Source organism: Lipophrys pholis, assembly GCF_963383615.2.
Source record: "Lipophrys pholis genome assembly, chromosome: 14".
Classification (NCBI taxonomy): Eukaryota; Metazoa; Chordata; class Actinopteri; order Blenniiformes; family Blenniidae; genus Lipophrys; species Lipophrys pholis.
Window position 1 is genome coordinate 22,594,692 of NC_137633.1, and position 20,092 is coordinate 22,614,783.

The 20,092-nt window shown below is 42.8% G+C and overlaps 1 protein-coding gene across 4 annotated transcripts in view; it reads right to left on the bottom strand.

The window, feature by feature from the left end:
- Nucleotides 1-20,092, bottom strand: part of eml1 (EMAP like 1) — a 62,166-nt gene that overhangs the window by 23,892 nt on the left and 18,182 nt on the right. The gene's annotated exons all lie outside the window — the stretch shown is intronic.

A 20,092-nucleotide genomic window follows, 5' to 3' on the forward strand; every position in this document is an offset into this window, starting at 1 on the left:
GAGACACATGATCAGTGTCAGCAGGTCCACTTTCTATCACACTTTCAACGACACGGTTCCAAATGGACTTTTTTTTCTTGCCGTTTTAAAATAGAGACTTAAGAACGTCTCAACGGGTTGGAATACGTGCCACATGCCATTAAGTTACCTGAACGTTAGGGAATCAACCTCATTTCATTCACGTGATAAATGTTGAGTTTCAAGCCTGATATAGTTACAAATTCTTAAATAAGCCAAAAGTCAACTAAAATGGTTAAAACTGATAAAAAATGACTCGAATCCAGAGGAGCAAACAATGACTCAATGTCTAAAAAAGCCCCAAACAGTTGTTAGCACAGCTTAAATAACCAAAGTGGCTAAAACAGCTTAACATGAATAATACAATACAATGTCTTTTATAGCCACGATAAAATATATTTATAAAGATGTGAATCGTAAATTTAATTTGTGTAACAGAAACAAAAGCTGTAAACATGTGAAGCAACCAATAATGTAATAATGGCAAATACTTAAATAACAAAAAAATAAATAAATAATGTAATAATTTGGGCCATTCTAAATGTAATAAGGCCAACAATGTACCGGCAATAACTTTAGAATTCAATACAAAGTGATCCAGCCCAGTTTATGTTTTATGATGATAACATTATATTTTATATTAATTTTATTATGATACAAATTATATTATGATAACAGATCAAATTGTTATCAAGTTGTGACATTATTGGCTTTAATACACTGGAAATATGTCAAGTTATTACATTATTGGTTGTTTCAACATGTTTTATGGCTCGAGAGGAATTTTTTGGGGTGAAAATCTGACAAGAAAACTGCAGATCTTTGAGATAAATAAAAAAAAATCTTTTATTTCATGAGAACTTTAAAGCTGCAAACAGTTTGAGCTCATGTCTTCTACATTCACACTCCTTGACAGTAAAAACCTTTTGCTCCGTTGGATTTACAGAAGTAGCTGCTTTTCTATTCAAATCTTTATTCATGAGGTTTTTTTTTTTTATACCGTGTGCTCTTTATCTTTGAACTGACTTAACATGTGATGGTCACCTCTGACACAGGCCAAACACCGGCCACCAGGGTCCACTTCATTAATGAGAGCACACGCACACGCACTCGCACACGCACACGCACACGCACACACACACACGCACCAGCACACACCCATCAGGACTTTGATGTCCCGTTGGTTTGATGAAATATTCATGTAAATCTCCACTGTGTTCTCCCAGCAGACTTGTAATAACAGTGCGATGCATTATGCATTAAAGAGCAGGCGTCTGGTGATTAGGCACATCTGCAGTGTGTGTTTCCACACAGGATGTGTGTTAGAGCCGCACTCATACACAACGCCGAGGAAACACGGGGCGGCTCTTGACCTCTGAAAACGATCTTTCTGAAACGAGCACGAGCGGCGGCGTCTCTGACACGCCGAACACGGCGCCCACGTGTTTGATTTCAGGGTGAGGGGATCGGATGATGTGGTGAACTAACTGCTACAAAGTGATGCGAGGAGCCCGAGTAAACAAACGCTGCTCAGAGGATTCAAGTCACCAGTGATCAGAGACTCTCAACAAATGTTTGCATGTGGATATAAGTTTGCCGTATTTGGGGAATAAGAAGGAATTTATCCGACGGACTCATGGATATTAACAGGAAGACATTCTTCAATGTCAAAGCCATTAAAGAAATAATGAATAAAGAGGCCACACTTACTTTCCTACCCTTTCCCATCAATTCTCACAAGAGCATAATCCTACGAGTTCCAATAAAACACTCTAATTTAATTGTCAAAACGTGCCAGAAAAACTATTTCCCAAATCTGTTTATGAGATGGAAAATACCATTAGTGAATCAATTAGAGAATCTGCAGCCTGTCAGCTGCTTATGAAATGTTTTATTGAGAATAAACTGGAGCATGAGGCAGATGGGACGCATGATGCTCGTACCAGGAAATACAAATCCGAATAAATAAAGATTGGCTGACACACACACACACACACACACACACACACACACACACACACACACACACACACACACACACACACACACACACACACACACACACACTCATGATTACTACTCACCTTACTCTATCTTTTATCGTATCATAGCCTCACATCGTGTCTTTATCTCGAAAATTACAATCATTTTCCCAACAGGATCTTGTTTTATCCCCTGGGGGAACCCAAATCCCCATATTTACAACATGTGACATGTGAGAAGCAGCAGCAAATGTATCATCCGGTGTGGAATTTCTTAAGAAAGAATCCCCAAGCCTCTATTTAAATTTTTGGTAAACAGGTTAAATTACATGCACAAACAATAGGGGACAGGAAAACACTACAGAGCTGCTGCGTCAGCCCAAGTTCACATGTACCATGAAGTATAACCTCATCCTCATCGTGTAACACTTCTACTTACAACTACAACAACAAAAACAAGAAAATCCTGAGCCGTATGTAGCTTTATATCACAGTCAAACACTTCGTAGTGAATGTGAGGAGATGAAGTCTCCTTAATCTCTAAACATTATTACTGGTATAGTTTCATCATAAATGCAAATTTCAGTACTTTTTATGCTTTTTTTATGCCGATGACAATGTTCTTATTAATGTAGACTGTAGAAACTCTTACAACTTTTGCTGTTTAACTGTAAAGTTTATAACAAACATCTTATCACCAAGTCACTCATCCTGAGATGAGGACAAACGTGTGAAATTGTCTTCAATCAGCCTCGTTCATGTCAGAGTTTGAACACATTAGATTTAGATATTTTAGGTAAATGTGAATCTGATTTCAGTGAAACAAGAGAAGAAAATTTGTAACTCACATTGTTAGATTATATTCCGATAACAATAAAAGCATTTTTCCCCAAACTGTGGCGATATTTCCTAATTTTCCGTCTCTGTAGTGCAGCCAGCATGAAAACATCGGTGATGACAGGGTGGAAAATGATTTGCTGAATAGATTTAGAGATTCAGAATACGTGACATTCTATGATAACAAAACCTCCAGCAGAGTCGACGGAGGTGTGATTGGTGTGAGATTTCTAATATTCTCACCTGCCCACCGAGTGAGAATCCCATAATGAAAGCCCTGACGTGGAGACGGAGCATCAGATGAATTCTGCAGGTGAATAATTTATCACATTACTGTGACGGCGGCGAGCACAATGAGAAACATCACTTTATACACTCACGCAGATTCCTACTCCAGCTTTTTTGCTTCATAATGCACAAAGCCAATCTCTCCTCTTCATCTTCCTCATCTCCGCACTGTCAGAACGCCTTAATAAGTTTCTGCTCACCTGGGATGATTGCTCTGAAGCAGTCCTGGTTCATATCGACACGTAGCCACGCCACGCAGTGAATATTCTGACATAAAGCTTCTATTATCTCCTGAGCTTCTGTTGAGGGTCTGCTGCAAACGCTGACACAATGACCATCAGTGGAATGAGTACAATGAGCGAGTGTCACGGCGGCGCCGCCCGGCTCGGTGCGAGCATCCTCCGTCTGCCACCAGAACGCCGCTCGCAACCAGTGGAGCGCCACAGATTCACGGCTACGTTCAGAAGGAGGAAAGGTCACAGAGGTTCTGTTCTCGTCTCCATAGCGCGACAGTGATGGAACCATCAAACAGCCACATGGTTAAATCTGCGGGGGGATGTGACAGCGCTCTGTGGGATCAGGACACACACACACACACACACACACACACACACACACACACACACACACACACACACACACACACACACACACACACACACACACACACACACACACACACACACACACACACACACACACACACACCCTCTGCCCTCTGAATCATTATCAATAAGATGTCAATCTTTATTTTACAACACATCCATCACCACATTACACCCCCACGATGTTCACACCTGTCAGCCGTCTGCTTGAATCACCTCCTCTCCCTCAGTCTCACTCAGCTTCTCTCCCTCTGTCCTTCTGTCTTCCTGTTTCATTACCTGGTCAGAGTGCGTCTGCACCCTGAATGAGACAGATCTCTGACCTGCTCACCATAACACACCGTGACATCCACCTATCGTCAGCCTGGCAGGACCAGACGCCTCCTAAGTGCATGTCCATCACTCCACAGCTCAGGGGTGTTCAATACATGGCACACGACCCAAAACTGGCCCGCAGAGGGTCCATGAAGCTGCTCTATGACCCCAAAGACCCTGAAGATGTTTTTTAACCCTTGACCCACTGATCAGGTTGAAACTATTTGACTTGATATGAAATATGACAACAGTGAAAACATCTAAATTATGTCTGAAATCTGACGAGCTTCCCTAAAAACACCCAAAATACAAAATAAATAACATTTAGTTTTTAATACTTCTTTAGACTCAAGCTCCTCTGGGTCAAATTTTCAGATTAAAACAATGGAATCCAATAACTGATCAAAACGGTGTTGGAAAAGGTTAAAGGCTCTGTAAAACATCATCCATTTATCAACATGAGATTATATAGGAATATTTGATCTGGGTGAAAAGTGACCTCACTGTGAAATATGAACATTATGTTAAGGTCAAGAAAAGTTATTTGTCCACTGTTTTATCAAGATTAGAGAATATCAAACAGCAGCAGTGGGCAGCAGATGGTACCAACGCCCAGAGATCCAATCGTGCAGCACTACACGTAAGTGACCTTATTTAGTGTGGCACACGTGAAAGTGAATTTATATTTTAAAATAGTAATAAGAACCGAAAGAAGTAAATGTATTTCTACCAGATCGTCAGGTGAATGAACTGAATGTTGTTTTGATATTGTAACGAGGTAAAGTAAAGCAAAACTGACTTAATATATCGAGTGTTTAGTAAAAAGAAGCGATCACGATGAAGATGGACTCCACTTCTACTTGGTTCCTCCTCATTTATCCACTTTTCACAAAGCTGATGAAATATTTGTGACATGGTGAAATAGCACGAGCCTTCAAGCCACTCTGTGAGGCTGATGTTTGTAGACTGAACCTGCTGAAGGCTGCAGAAATCCTCAGAAAGCAAAGAGGATGTCAGATGGCCCTTTACAGAAGTAATGTAATTTATTATTGATTTTACAGGAAGTTCATTAAACCTTCATAAGGTGAGTTAACATTCTTTAAAATCTGCCCTTCTTCCTGTATCTAAACGGATTAAAGTCTTAAAACACATGATTCTGGCTGAACAAGACGTTCAAGTGAAAACGCATCGTTTTTGCTTCTTCGTTTCAGAAAAGTTTACACGGCAACGTTTTGAAAGCGATGACTGATTACATGGAAACGGTAGAAACACTGAAAACATTATAGTGTTGATGTCTGATGTAAACAATAACAACAGGAGTAAACACACATTCTAGTGGACAGACGACCAAGTTGGGTTGTTATTACGGTGACTGTCAACCATAAAACTACCAAGTCCCAGGAGAAGATGGACGGGCAGTCATGACATACGGAGGAAACGTTCTTCTTATTGATCTCCTACTGAGCATGTGCAGAACAACTATTGACTTCGCCTGGTGTGTGCAGTGGCAGGAGCAACGTTTCTGCCGTTAACATGGACCCTTACCAGAAAGTGTCCTTTTCAAAAAGTTGTATTTTCCGTGACCCCGAGCACCGCTGTCCTGTAAACAGACCCTCAAAACCCAAAGCAAGTTTTGTATTTTCATTAGAAATTATTGTCGCTTAAACATGGGCTAAGTTTCAAATCCAAACCCTCAATGATGCTAGATTCTCATCCAGAGGCACGTTTTGTTCAAATCAGACAACAACTGGAAGGATGGAGAGAATAAACAGGGAGTAGAGAATCTTTCACAGAAATATCTGAAGAAAAGCTCAATGTCGAGAGTTTTTTTAGGGAGAAATTGTGATATTTGTTCAGTTTATTGTTATTCAGCAGACTTTTTAAGTTTAGAATAATAATGTTGTTTATTCAAAACTGGAAGTCTTTATACGTCCTTTGATCACACAGTGGTATTCATTTTTTAACGTCGACCTTTTATTGATCATCTGCTCTGGCATAGATTTGGTCACATTGGACTTCATGTAGCTCCTGAATTGTATCTACAAGCACTGAGTGAAGGTCAAATTAAAGACGCTCTGAAATAGCCAAAATGTTTGTAGCTCCACTTTCTTCCTGAGTCATTTCCTGACTCCGCTGTCATCAATAATAAAGGCTGCACACATTGACCCATTTTCCCCTTCTGCAGTGCCGTCAGCCTCGGGGATCAATTCGCCAAAGGAGTAAAAAGACTAAAATAGTCTGAGGGAAACGTTGCAGGTCAGCATGGAAACAGCAGCCTCTCCTTCTGAGCATTGCACGTCCACCTCATGTATAAAATATCCTCTGCAGCAGCTCCGTGCTGGGCTGAGCGCTCCGCCTTTTCAGCTGACTCACTGCCTCACGAAGATACAGCAGGAAATAAACGATGACGTTGAGGACGTGCGCCCCGAGTAAAAGCCTGGAGAGCAGCTGTCTCAGAAACGTGCCCGAGACAATAATCCACTGACAAACAGGAGCAGTTCATGTGTGTTTTCCTTCACTTCAAACAATGAAGCTGAATCGACTTGATGGACAGTTCAGCTGCAACGAGAGGTTTCAGAGAATCAGACGCATCGGGAATAAAAAGCCGCAGGAAACATGCTGTCACAACATTTCAGTCCACTTCTCCAGACACGAAGGCAGAGCAGCTTTCGCCACAGCGACGGCCACAACACTTTTAATTTCTTATCCTGGACGCAGGCAGCCAGGTGGCGCCGCTTCAGATTGAGCCTTCAGGAGAGCCAATTCTCCCCAGAACGGCGCGTCACACCGATTAAACAAACTTATTTCACTATGCCACCGGCCACGCTAATGGAAGTCTGGACTGAATCCTAATTAAAGGAGGAAGTGATTTAGAGGCTGACATGGCCGGCTGAAGACTTCTCTGATGGAGGCGGAGCACAATGGGGGCTGGTGGAAGCGTTCCAGAAAATAACCTGATTATAAAACTCCTAGATCAGGGACGGCAAACACCTGGCTGCTGGACAAAGACTGGTCGGTAAAAAGAGATCAATCTGGACACGACGTTCAGAGGAGAAACTCTGTGGCTGGAAGCAATGAAGGCAACAAAACTCAAAATGATCATATTTTGGTGGAGATTATGCCACACTTCAAAACCCAAATAAAAGACAGGAGAGGTAAAAGTAGTCAGTCCATGTCGGGGGTGTGCAAACTCTGTATGGACTTTATCACTTTGCCTCTCGTTCAGTTACGTTAGCAGTATCAGTCAAATTAAGCTTTATCATTCATACGTGCAGGCGATTAAAAAAAGGTAACAGACAGTTTCTCACACATTCTGCCTTATTGGTGTTATTAAATGTAGAGAGGGTCAAACCACCAATCAAATATGTGTGGAGTGGAGTTTTGGGAGTAAGGAGGATCAGCAAGGTGAGCACCAACTATCCTCTCGACTCAACAAGTGAGTTACAAAGGCTCTCGAAAAGATTTATCCAAAACCACCACTGCACTTTATGCGAAACTCCACTTTTTGAATTAAGTGAAACACACAAACAATATGGAGACTTGAATTTGGTTTCCACCAAATCAAGACAAGCTAAAAAAAAAAAACACCCTCCGATTGTACTTTATTCAGAACAGATCAGGTCTTTCAGGTATAAAAATAATTTTTCATGGGATCATTTCCAGAGTGTTCTACTCTGTAGTCAGTATTTAATCATAATTACACTCATTTTACTGGAACAGCCCAATGGAGATCAATCAGTTTGAATGAATTCAACAAAGTAGTACGAGTAAGGCTGAAAAGTATACATATATGCAGGAATGTGTGTTTTTCCTGTATTTCCAGGCATTTTGCAGTCTCAGACAAGAAGAATGGTTTGCCTGAACATTGTGGCATTTAGAAAATTACAGTACGACTGAAGTCATCAATCAAAATCAGCCGCATGAAGAATTCAAACTGAATTGATTTCGAGATCAGAGTGAATAATGAGCGAGAGAATTGGATGGTACAGAAACTCAAAATGTCACCGATGGCGTGTGCGAGCAGCAGCGAGCAGCAGACGGAGGTGTGTGAGCTAATCCAGCGGTCGGATTGAGACAGACGCTGCTTTACAAGCCGCTGCTGACGACGACTTACCGGGTTATAAATAGCCAGCGGTGGATCAGAGCGAGGGAAGCCCTCACACATGAACTAAGTGGGGCTTAAGGAGGAGAAACAGAGGAAGACGCGGGCAGAGACAGAAAAAAAGAGCTATGTGTGTGTGTGTGTGTGTGTGTGTGTGTGTGTGTGTGTGTGTGTGTGTGTGTGTGTGTGTGTGTGTGTGTGTGTGTGTGTGTGTGTGTGTGTGTGCGCGTCAAAGAGTGTGCCTGGGTCAAAGAGGAGCATAAAGAGGCCGAACGACCCCCATGAGACAGCTCGCTGTCCTTCCTTCCTCCCATCAGATGCATCCGTCCTGGGGTCAGACTCAGGTCGGGTGGGAGGCGGCGCCCCCACCTCACCCTCTCAAACAGACACATGATGGAAACGTACCGCAGCACGAGCAAAACACTGATTTACAACAGGCCTGAGTGCAGGACGGGATAGTGCAGCGAGCTCAGTGCTTCTATGTCTCCTGAGGGGCAGTGAAACAATTACTGGAGGGGGAGGGAGAGGAGAGACAGGCTTCAGCATTTTGTGTGCTGACGTGATGCTATTTGGAGTAATTCTGAAACAGCAGCGAAGGTCTTTTAAAATAATACGACTATTGAATTACACTGAAACAAAACCATGCTGGATCAATTAAAAGTGGCAGGTTGTTGTAGTGGCGTGTACTGACAGTCCACTTCTACGGGGTTCTGAGCAATTAATCCTGCAAATTTGACTGATTTGAGCCTTTTTCATCCTAAAGCAACGTCCATCAATATGTCACAAATTCAACTTTTTTCATTACCAGCAGTCAGTTCATTACCTTCGCCAATAAACTTTGGGGGAAGGTTGTGTTTTTGTCTGCGTGTATTCATTTATTTATTTATAGGTTTGTATGTATTTTACCAACTTTTCGCAAAAACTATTAACACAAATTGCATAAGATTTTCAGGGATTATTTGTCATCATGCAAGGACCAATCAATCAGATTTTGGGATGTTAACGGCTAATTGTTTCCAAATAAATCCCCACAAACTGCAAAAAAATGTCCCATACAAAGCGGATGGGAGAGGCACCTCATGGAGGAGAGTAGATTAGCTGTTGCCATGGAGATACTAACCGCTGATGTGATATTGCTACCTGACGGGCTAGTTAGCATCGACGAGGCTAACCTGCTAGCGACGCTATATGGGTTGCGCAAACAAATGTGGCGTTGGCGAAGTTTTGCGCTCTACCGAGTGACGTTCTAGTTTTCAGTATGATGTTCCTCATTTAATAACTGTGGATTAAAGGATCAGACTGAAAGCAACATAATCATCTACATCTTCATCCACCTTCTCTACCTGCTTCATCACATTAAGGTTCCCGTTCCAGCAATGGGGTCAAAGGTCACAGGTCCCTCACAGGGCAAACAGGAACAAACATCTTCACACCTACGATCAATTTAAAGACACAATTTCATCCAAGGTCCCGTTTACACGACGATTTCAAGTGAAGACACAAAACTTTTGCTGCGTTGGGAGTTATGTCCGTTTACACGGCAACGTCTCCGTGGGGACGGCGGAAACGCTGCTATTGCGCATGAGCAACCCGACCGTAGTGAGTAGTTGTTCTGCACATGCTCAGTAGGTGGACAACAAGAAGAATGTTTCCTCAGGACTCCCCGTCCAGATTCTCCAGGGGCTTGGTAGTTTTATTTTGACAGTCACCGAAATAACAACTCAACTTGGTCGCTTGTCCATTAGAATGTCCGTGTTCCATTGTTAATGTTTATAGTGGAACCAACAAGAAAACATTGTTTCTGCCCTATCGAACTGACATCGTTTATAGACAGTGGCTGTGTAAAGAAACCAGGGTCTTCTCAGCATGAGGGCAGAGTGCTAACCACTACACCCAATGTATGAATGCAACATAAGAAAACTAAACTCTAAAGTCTTTATATCTTCACCCAAAACACTCAGAAGCATGAGAACAATCTGACTGGCAGCGTCTCCCAATCATAAAACAGATTTATTTTAGGAAACGAGTGAAGCAGCTTTGTGAAGCGTCCTCTCTTGACAGGTTGCTCCACTTCTACTTTGTGCGTTGGCCTTTTTCTGGCGACAGCGCTGAGCGATGAGACAAACGAAAGCTCTGGAACAGAAAGTCCTCGAAAATACAATCTTATTTATGAAAACTCTTCAAACGTTTGTTCAGTCTGACGATGGAGATAAAGAACAAAAGATAAACCATGGTGAGGAAAGACAAAAACAATAATAATTGGCAAAAAAAAAAAAAAAAAAAAAAAAGGTATAAAGTCATGGCCCAGTGAGGCAGAATAACTCCTTCTTAACTCCAGCTCACACTGTATATACAGTCTGCTTTACAAAACACACACACACACACACACACACACACACACACACACACACACACACACACACACACACACACACACACACACACACACACACACACACACACACACACACACACACGCACGCACACACACTGCTCTCAGTCAGAGGAAGTGTTGGCGGTGTGTCGGGGGATTATTCTGGATATGTGGAGCAGATCTTGCTCAATGCGATTGATCCTTAAACTCCGGGGACTTGAGCTGAGCAGCAGGATTTGTATTCTTCTCTTTCCATCTCCAAGCTCTCGCACCTCGCTGAGTGTCTGGCCTCCGTCTGCTGGAGCCGGGACGAGATGGAAGGTTGAACTGGAACAAAGTGAGACTGAAAGAGGTTTTTTTTTTTTTTAATGATGTTCCTTCAGTATTTCCACGCTGTTGTTTGGCTCCCGGCTCTGTTGCTCTACTCAATTAGAGATGAACTCAGTTTCCAAGGTGCATCAATATGATGAAGAGGAGCTGAACTCTGATGAGCAGACATGACATTTGCGTATACTTTTCTACAACTGCAGCATTTATGAGTCTCCTTAAAGGTCATAAATCATCAGCAGGAACTATCCACTGAGGATATGATACTGAGGTAAACCTGTACCAAGTCAACGCCATGAAGCTGCTGTAGCAACAATAATTCATCTGGAGGAAACATTGTTCTTATTGTCCATCTACTGAGCATGTGCAGAAGAATTACTGACTATGGCCGTGGTGCTCATGTGCAGTAGCAGCACTTCCAGCGTCTAAAATGTTGTTTTCAGTGGCTCCGACCACCGGGACACTCAAAACACCAGCAAACCTTTTACGTTTTGACTTGAAATCGTGGCCGTGTAAACTTAGACTGAGACCTGCGTGACTCCTCGGGACAGAAATGTACTAAATGTTGCGTAACTCCTCCACCCGGGTTTCAACAACAAATGATAAACAGATGGAGAAAGACGTCCTTGTATTAGCGTTGACGTTTTATTGAGGCAGCAGGCCCCAGAAGCACCGAGTCATGCTCGGCAGTGTCTCCAGACTTCAACACAATCCTCGCTCTCAGTGCCGACCGGCCCAGACCTCTCGCCACATAAAACAAGGCTTTGTCCTCCGGTAACAACCAGCAGGAAGGAACAGGAGGCGGGACGCTGCTCCATCCAGTGTGTGTGTGTGTGTGTGTGTGTGTGTGTGTGTGTGTTGTTATGGGAAACCAGATTTCCTGGGTGTGAAAAACACTGAAACAGAGTCTTTGTGCCAAATCCTTTCAGCAGAGTTTCACCTCCAGTTTGACTGGATGAGATCGAACACAAAGGCACTGAGGAGACAATAAAGACCAATATCAAAAATAGATTTTAGTGTGAAGAGACTTTTAGAAGAGTTTTACACCCCGACACACACTTCTGCTGTCCAGTATGTTTTCAACTATCAGTGTGGATTTTTGGTGGCTGTTCTCCATTAAGCTTATGAACATTTTTGACATGCAATCTTTATTTTTAACAAGTTCTTCAGTATCTGGTGGGTCGGCGGGAGAACTGAGGTGAATAAAGGGCTGAGCTGACCCTCACTTTAGGTTGAGACCAAAAACAATGAGATCAATAACTGTAGTTATAATATAGAGCAGTTAGTAGAGCATGAGACTTGTAATCTCAAGGTAGAGGGTTCATGTCCCACGCCGGGCGCCGCCTTCCTGTGGGCTCACCACCACTTGCAGGACAGGCAATGTGATCCGGGTGACAGTGCTCAGACTGACACCCCGGAAATGGATAAGCGGGAGAAAATGGATGGATAATATAGAGCTTCACTCAACTCAACAGAGCTGCTCCTCCATAATGAGAGGAGCTGGTGGAGCTGGTGGAGGTGGATCACCTGATTCTGATGCCCCCTGGTTGCCCTTGCCTTTGCATCTAGAACCCCAGGTCAATTTTATTTGCAGTGCACAGGGAAATCTCCACAAGAACACCTCCTGTCCGTCAACTCTAGACGTTGGATAATGAGAACATGAATTCATCTTTAAGGCCCCTCCATACTCCCATAGGAGCCCAGGAGAACAAGAAGAAAGAACAAGAAGCTGTGACGTCAGACAGCTGCCGAAAAAAAAATAAAAAATAAAACTAATTCTGCAGCAGAGTCTATACTCCGAGGAGAAGCTGTCGAACTTGCAGGCCACGCCCCCTCACAGCAGGCACATTCCGGTGAAGCGGCGTTTTAACTTTTCGACTGCGCAGCTTATTTCTTGCTTAAAATGTTTTCAGAAATATGTTTCGCTGAGCTTTTTCAGTAATGAAAGACAAGGTATTTGTCCGAGAGTTCATGTTGGTCTGGTTTTAACCGCAGCAGCTTAGACTGATGCGTTCAGGTGCATCACGTAACTCCGCTCTCATGCTCTCAGGCTCATGCTCCGGCCTGGACGGTCGGCACAGCCGGACCAAATTTCTTCAACCGACTCTTATGGAGTATGAATGGGCCTTTAGCCAGCACGAATCAACCACAGAGTTTTTGCATTTCAGTTTCAGAAAGAGTGTATGTGCAGTAGCAGCATTTCTGCCGTCGACACTGAGACGAAGGATTTTTGTAAAGTTTTACCTTGAGAGTCGTTTTCAAAAAGTTGTGTTTTCGGTGGCATGGGACTCTTTGCTTTTTCACTTGACAACGTTGTCGCGTGAACAGAAGCGATCTATATTAAACCGCATGAAGCTCTGCTAATATTCTGTGAATTCAGAGAAGCCACAGGCGGCGTGTGTACGACATAAGAGAGCAGAGATCTTTGTTAGTGGCGGTTGAACGCTCTTAAAGTTCCCATGAAAGAAAGTCTCTTTATTAGTCCGAAGGAAAAAGACTATTTTTTCAGTCTGTGGTTTGCTGCTCTGAGCAATCCGACTTTACAAACAGAGTTTTCACCTAGAAAGCTGGTATTTTCTGCACGAGGGAGCACAAAGCCTGACAAGGCCACAGCATTACATTTTCTTTTTTCTCTCACAGTTACTTTGTACGAGCAGAAAAAACAGGGTTTGTTGCAGGACTCTGCTTTAAATTCAATGTTTCCTGAATCACATTTAAAGGACAAAGCAGTAGGAATCCAATTCCATCAAGGTCTTTAATAACCAGCATGAATACTGTGAAGATTTCAGAGTTACTTACAAAAACTAAAGTTGTATTTAGAAGTTCTGGTCACGACACCGTGAAGCAAAGTTCATACAAGGTGTGGCTCTCGGGTCTGAACCAAACAGAGGAGAAGTTTGGACTCGGTCCAGTTGACTTCAGGCTCAAAGGTTATTTTTAACATTGGACCAAAACATGTGAATTCAACATGCTGACAGCTGCTGTGACGTTTATTCTGCGACACAACAATGCTGTGTGCTGTCCTCAATCCAACATTATGCATGCTGGGTTAATCCTCCAGCTACAAACTGAGCTTGATGTATAAAGATGTCAGCAACAGGAATTCCTCATTAAAACAGTGAGTCGTTAAAACAAAGTACAGAAAGCGTGAGGAGGCGGTGCGTCTACACACTCTGAAACCTGTAACATCCATCAAATAAATCCATGTTTTGCGGTTGTAAAGCTTTTAAATCATGTTGTTGTAGTGTGACGTACAACAAAATAAAAGTTTGATTTTATGTCAACAGAACGTCATTCTGAGGGGTTGTGATAGAAAATCCTTTCTGTTTACCATCCGAGTAAATAAAAACATCCCACTACTTTAGTTTCATCAACACCGTTAAAGTGTGGTTGAATTTACCCCAATAAATAAAGCGACGTTTACTTTAATCACACAAGTTGAAGTGACGCAGTAAAATAAAGTCAGATCCTAACCCTAACCCAGGGTAAATAAAATAAAGTAACTTTTACAAATTATGATGGATTCAACGCTTGTAATCAGGTGACCGTGACACTAATGAATCATGTTGACGCAACATATTTACATTTCAGTCATACTACTAAAAATGATTTGAAAAACTCGTTTTAATTTGTTGGAAATACTTTCCACAATTTGAATATGTTATTTTCTTTGACGAGGTTAATCATGTCCTGTGTTTGGTTTGATTGTAACTCCAATTTGACTTTAATTCAACTGCAGCAGAAGACATCAACATGTATAACAAGCTCCTTTTTCTTTTCGTTTGACAGTGGGAGAACACAGACATTCGTACGGAGAGACAATAAAGTCCTTTTGTTATTACAGTGACTGTCAGCTCTATAACTACCAAGTCCCAGGAGAACATGGACTGGGAGTCATGACACTCTGGACATTGTCCCTATTGACCATCCATCTAATGTGCAGAACAACTGTTTACTTCAGCAGTTGTGTTCATGAGCATCAGCAGCATTTCCGCCGTCACCATGAAGACGGAACCTGAGCGTTTTCAGAAAGTTGTGTTTCCCCCCGTTTCCATGGAAACATTTTCAAAAAGTTGTGTTTTCAGTAACTCGGTACCGTTGTTGTGTAACGTGACCCTTAAAACGCAGCAACTTTTTGCATTTCCACTTGAAAACGCGGTCCAAGACAAACTCTTTAGACTCTATAAAATCTTCATCTTTTGTTAGATTTCTTTCTGCACACAAACTGAACCAACGGTCTGCGACCTTTATTCCCCAGACCCGCTTCAGGCCAATCCTCTAAATAACACTTCTTTGGAGCTGCAGAACATATTAATCCTACAAACTCTGATTACACACCCGACAAGTGTTCATTTGAAGCTTTGCTTCCTCTACCAAACTGTATTTATGGAAGTAAAAAACTACAATTAAGGACAAGCTGACATTTCATCAAAGTCTGTCGCTGCTGTAAGAAAAGGAAACACCAGAAAAACATTATTGATGAATGAAGAAATGCATCACATGCAAGGAGCACTTTTAGATGAACCTACTGTGGAGCCTTAAAACTTTAAGGATGGGACAAAAATAAGAGTAAGTTTGTCCATGATGAATTACGCATTTATTCACGGTTCCACTGACGTTCTGAGCTGAATGAAGCTACAGTTTTGCAGATCCCTGCACTATAGGTTGGAACAAAACCAACATCCATCAGACAAATTGGACTTGAGTGGAGGAGAAAACATGAAATAACATGCAGTTACTCCCTCCTCATCTCTGGACCTGTCGTCCAGACGAATGTATATTTAATGGAGTTTCTAATGGGACTCTCCATCTGTCCTGGACAGGATGAATCGGTGCGATGAGGGAGACACAGTCACGCACCCAGAGCGGGTCTTTCCCCACCGTTCCTCCATTAACAGCAGATGTAAGAGACCAATTAGGGAGCAGAGCCGCCTCTGGGAGTCGCACCACGGGCAGCGAGAGGTTAATTATATCTGCTCACATCACAACGGTGTGGAAATGAGGCAAAGCGATGAGCTGTGACTTCAAACTCACTGGAAACAACAGGACGACCCAGATCATTTCCATAAGAACCACACAATGAAGTTATCTGCAATTAATTCTGAAAGGCTCGGTGACGTGCTCCACATTTAAACAGCGACATTTATGTACAATTACACGCACGCGCAGACACAAATGATCTGTGCAGGAAATCATTTCCATACTCATTCAAATTCAAATACCTGAAATCCTTCGACTTCTCATTCAAATTCATGAATTTCTAAATGAATTCCTCGCCTCTTGGTTTTTGTGTCTCTGTGATTGGACGGAAAAGCTTCGGTGAGACTTTGAGCAGAGACTAAAAATAATGCCGTCTCTCTGGGATTGTGCTGACTTGTGTGATTTATTGCAGGGTGCCCTCCCCCACAGGTACGAACTGACCCCGCTGAGCACTACTGAGAGGAAGAGTCCTCCTCTTCCTCGCACCACACGACTCTGATTCAGGCTCTTTGCTGGTTTTATGCAGAAAAAACAAACTGTTCAAGGACTCGTTCAGCCTGCGTGTCTCCTCTCTTGACCTTGTGACGCACGCACGCACGCACGCACGCACGCACGCACGCACACACACACACACACACACACAGTGAACTTTAGGATGGACACACACATGAAAATACACACATGTACGTGCAAATGCCAGCCGCTTAGGTTAGACCCAGCGCTGGGGTTTATATTTAGCTCAGGAGTCGACACACTCCGGCTTTACATGCCTGATTGTTTTAGTAGGTCACGGATGAGGCTGCTTCTGAAAGTGTGCCAGTGGAGGAAAAGACGAGAGAAGAAGAGAGGAAACACTCGCTTCAACACAGAGTGACGTCTCGTTGCCTGCCGCCTCGCAACATTTCCTTTTCCACTCACTTTTCAGTCACAATCGTACATGAGAAATTAACACACACTGTGATAGTGAAGAATGCTTCAAGAAACGCCATATTTATTTCATTTCATTTTAATTTAATTTATGGATTCTGAAGCACTGTCAGTGGCCCTGCTTTGTGACTCTGAATGTGGAATTTGACATTTTTACAAAATGTCCAAGTACAGCCTGAAAATGAAAATGTTAAATTTAATCCATCCATCCATCCATCCATCCATCCATCCATCCATCCATCCATCCATCCATCCTCTATATTGCCCAGAGCAGACTAGCTGTTCTAACCACAAACCCTCTACCTGCTGGAGTTTCTCTGTCCCACTGTCTCCTCTACTGCTCGTGTTGTATTGTTGACTTTTCCCTAAATATTTCATTTGAATGTTTGAGCCTTTAGATGACTGTGTTATAACTGGAATGATGAAAATCAAAACAAAACTTAATTGAGCAACAATTCAAAAACAAATCAATGCATTCTGCCTCACAAACTCAAATATCATCGCGTATGTAGGAGCTGTGTCGATACCTGCTAATAACGATATCGACGTAAAACAATTTAAAGCCCGACTGACTACTCAATAAACTCGGAAAATGATTAACAGATAAATTATTGCGAGTTGTGATGATGCAGATTATAGAGCCGATCAATGTTAAAAGGCACAAGCCCACTCACTCATCCAGTCCAGGTCGTATTTTATCCCCATTATTTCACTTTCAGAGGCTGCATATGGCCTCCGCAGCGTCTCCCCACTGGCCAGATGCTCCACAGATGTCAGCAACACACTGTACGACCGGGCCTGAACACATGTCGGCCAAAACAGCCAAACAGTCTGATCCTGGCCGGAGGCCTAATCTTCCATGCAGATCTTACACAAGGCGTTGTGCTCTGCAGATAAATTCTCCTCTGTGTGCAGAGTGTGTGACGATGGTTTGAGATGACCTACTTAAGAAGGTTTTCAGCTGAAGCTCCAGTAAGAGAAGCAGATACTTCAGTCTCGTCTGCATTTAAAACGGACACTGGGTTAATCTGGGAGGTTAACCTCCTACCTGCGCGCTGCGGTCTCTGCAGCCTGACACGTTTAAAACAGCTGAAATATAGAGAACAGCTACTGGTTCATCATTATGAACACAGACAGTGAAACCTTATCAGGAGAACGTGAGAAAAGACAGAAGCAGATACAGAGGAGGAGGAGGAGGAGGAGGAGGAGGAGGAGGAGAAGGGAGCAGCATGACTCGTGACCAGAGACGTAGTGCAGTTCAATATTTAAGTGATCAAAGTGAAAAAAACAAAAGAAAAAGCACCGTGAGCTTCATCCGAGGCTCTCGCAGCAGATCAAACAGAAAGGCTGAGCGAGTGTGACGTGGGGACGAGCATGTGGGGGAAAGAGCCTGAGAAACAGTGAAGGACGGACGAGTCAGAGCTTAAAAGATGGAAACCTCCAGTCCAGCTGAAAGGGAATAAAAGAAGAGCGGCGCGAGCTCTGACCGACTCTGCTATAGGAAATCAATCTCGGTCTTAGCATGAGTCAGCGGTTTTGGATGAGTTATTTCGTCCGGGTCGATATTTATTCCTCGACGGCTCTGATACCGTCACAGTGTCACTGCAGGCAGAAGCATCGTTTCCTGACGCCTCCTCAGTCTCAGTGTTGAATCTTTGATATCTTTGTGCCGAGAATTCTGAGGGTTTACTCCGCCCTGATGGATAATATGAAATAATCAGGAAGTACGGAGGAAAAATAGTCAAGTAAACATGTAAAAGTCTCTTCTGGAACACTGTCAAATAGTATAAATGATGTTTGAATTGCATTGTGAATGGCGGCCATCCATTCTAGTGTTACTGTATAAAATATCTACATTTGGAGCACATTTCTAGACAATCTAATATGTATATAGAAATGACACTGAGGAAGAAACTTATTATCTGGGAATTCATTCATAAATACTCAGAACACTTCATTATTACAGTAATGCAGACATGTGATTATATAAAACTGTCTGTAATTTATAAATAAAATGCTTGAAGAATATAAAGTATAATTTAGTTGGTTTCATTGCAGTTCAAGAAATCAGGAATAAATTTTAGTCAAACAGTCTTAAACCAAACTAACGTACATATACCCCCCCCCACCCCCCCGCCCCATCTTCACCCTAACACTCTGCCTTGGCTTCTGTTGTTGGTAACGAGAGCACAGATTAAATCCTAATCCTTTTCCACGTGCCGTCGTCATTCAGGGTTTAGATGCAGAAACCTGAAGGTGCAGATCCAAGAGGAGGAGAAGAGGCTCTGCCGCCTCCACCGGGTGTCAAAACCTCCAACAAACATCCAACAAACATCAAAGCTGCCCCTGACTTTACTCATTTCCCTCTTCAGCCTCACGGCTGCTCCACCATCTGCGCTCACGCTAATTCAAACGTGAACTGCAACTCTCTTACCGTCTTTAAGCCCCGCCCCCTCCGCCGTCAGGCCGGTGTGTTGAGGTGCATAGATACAGAACGGTTTGATCCAAATCGGACCGGGCATCATGAGCTCAGGAGATAAATGAAGAGGTGAATAGATCTGACAGTGTGATCATCAGTATTGAGCCGGATTTAGTTATTAACAGATTTACTTATTAACACGTCGGCAGCTTTTGATGTGTCGGAGGCACAAGGAGGCACAAGGAGGCACAAGGAGGCACAAGGAGGCACAAGGAGGCAAAGTAACTGATGAGTTTCTTCTAATCGGTTTAATCATGAGTCCACTTTGCATCCATGTTACAGCAAGATGTTAATACGTTTTTAGGCTTTGATGCAGAAGAAGCAGCAAACAGCTGTTGCTCAAATCTCATGTATTGTTGCCCATGATGTATATCGTCAACAACATGTATATAATAAATATATATATATATAACAGTTTGTATATCATCTGTAAAATGGTCCAGCAATCAAGATAGTTTTCATCTAAAGTTCCATCAGAGTCATAAGTTATAAGAGCAAAAACATCAATCCTATTCTAAATGAGCGTCCTGAGACCACGAAGGACCTGCAGCAGGTGGTGAGGGCGGCAGAGAGCTTCTTCAACACAACACCAGCCATTTTCACTAAACAACAACAACAACAAGTCCAGCTGGATGAAATAAACCCAGCCTGTTCTTAGAGCCGCTCTCCTAAAACTTTAACAAGGAGATCAAATAAACAGCTTCTATCACCAAACCTGGAAGGCAGTACTTTCTATTCCCTTGCGTGTTATATTTCATTCCTGTGCACGGCCAGCAGTGACCAGAGGAACCCAACCACATTCAAACAATGATCATAAAGACTCTAGTCTGTTCCAACCAAGCAGTGAGTAGAACTCCC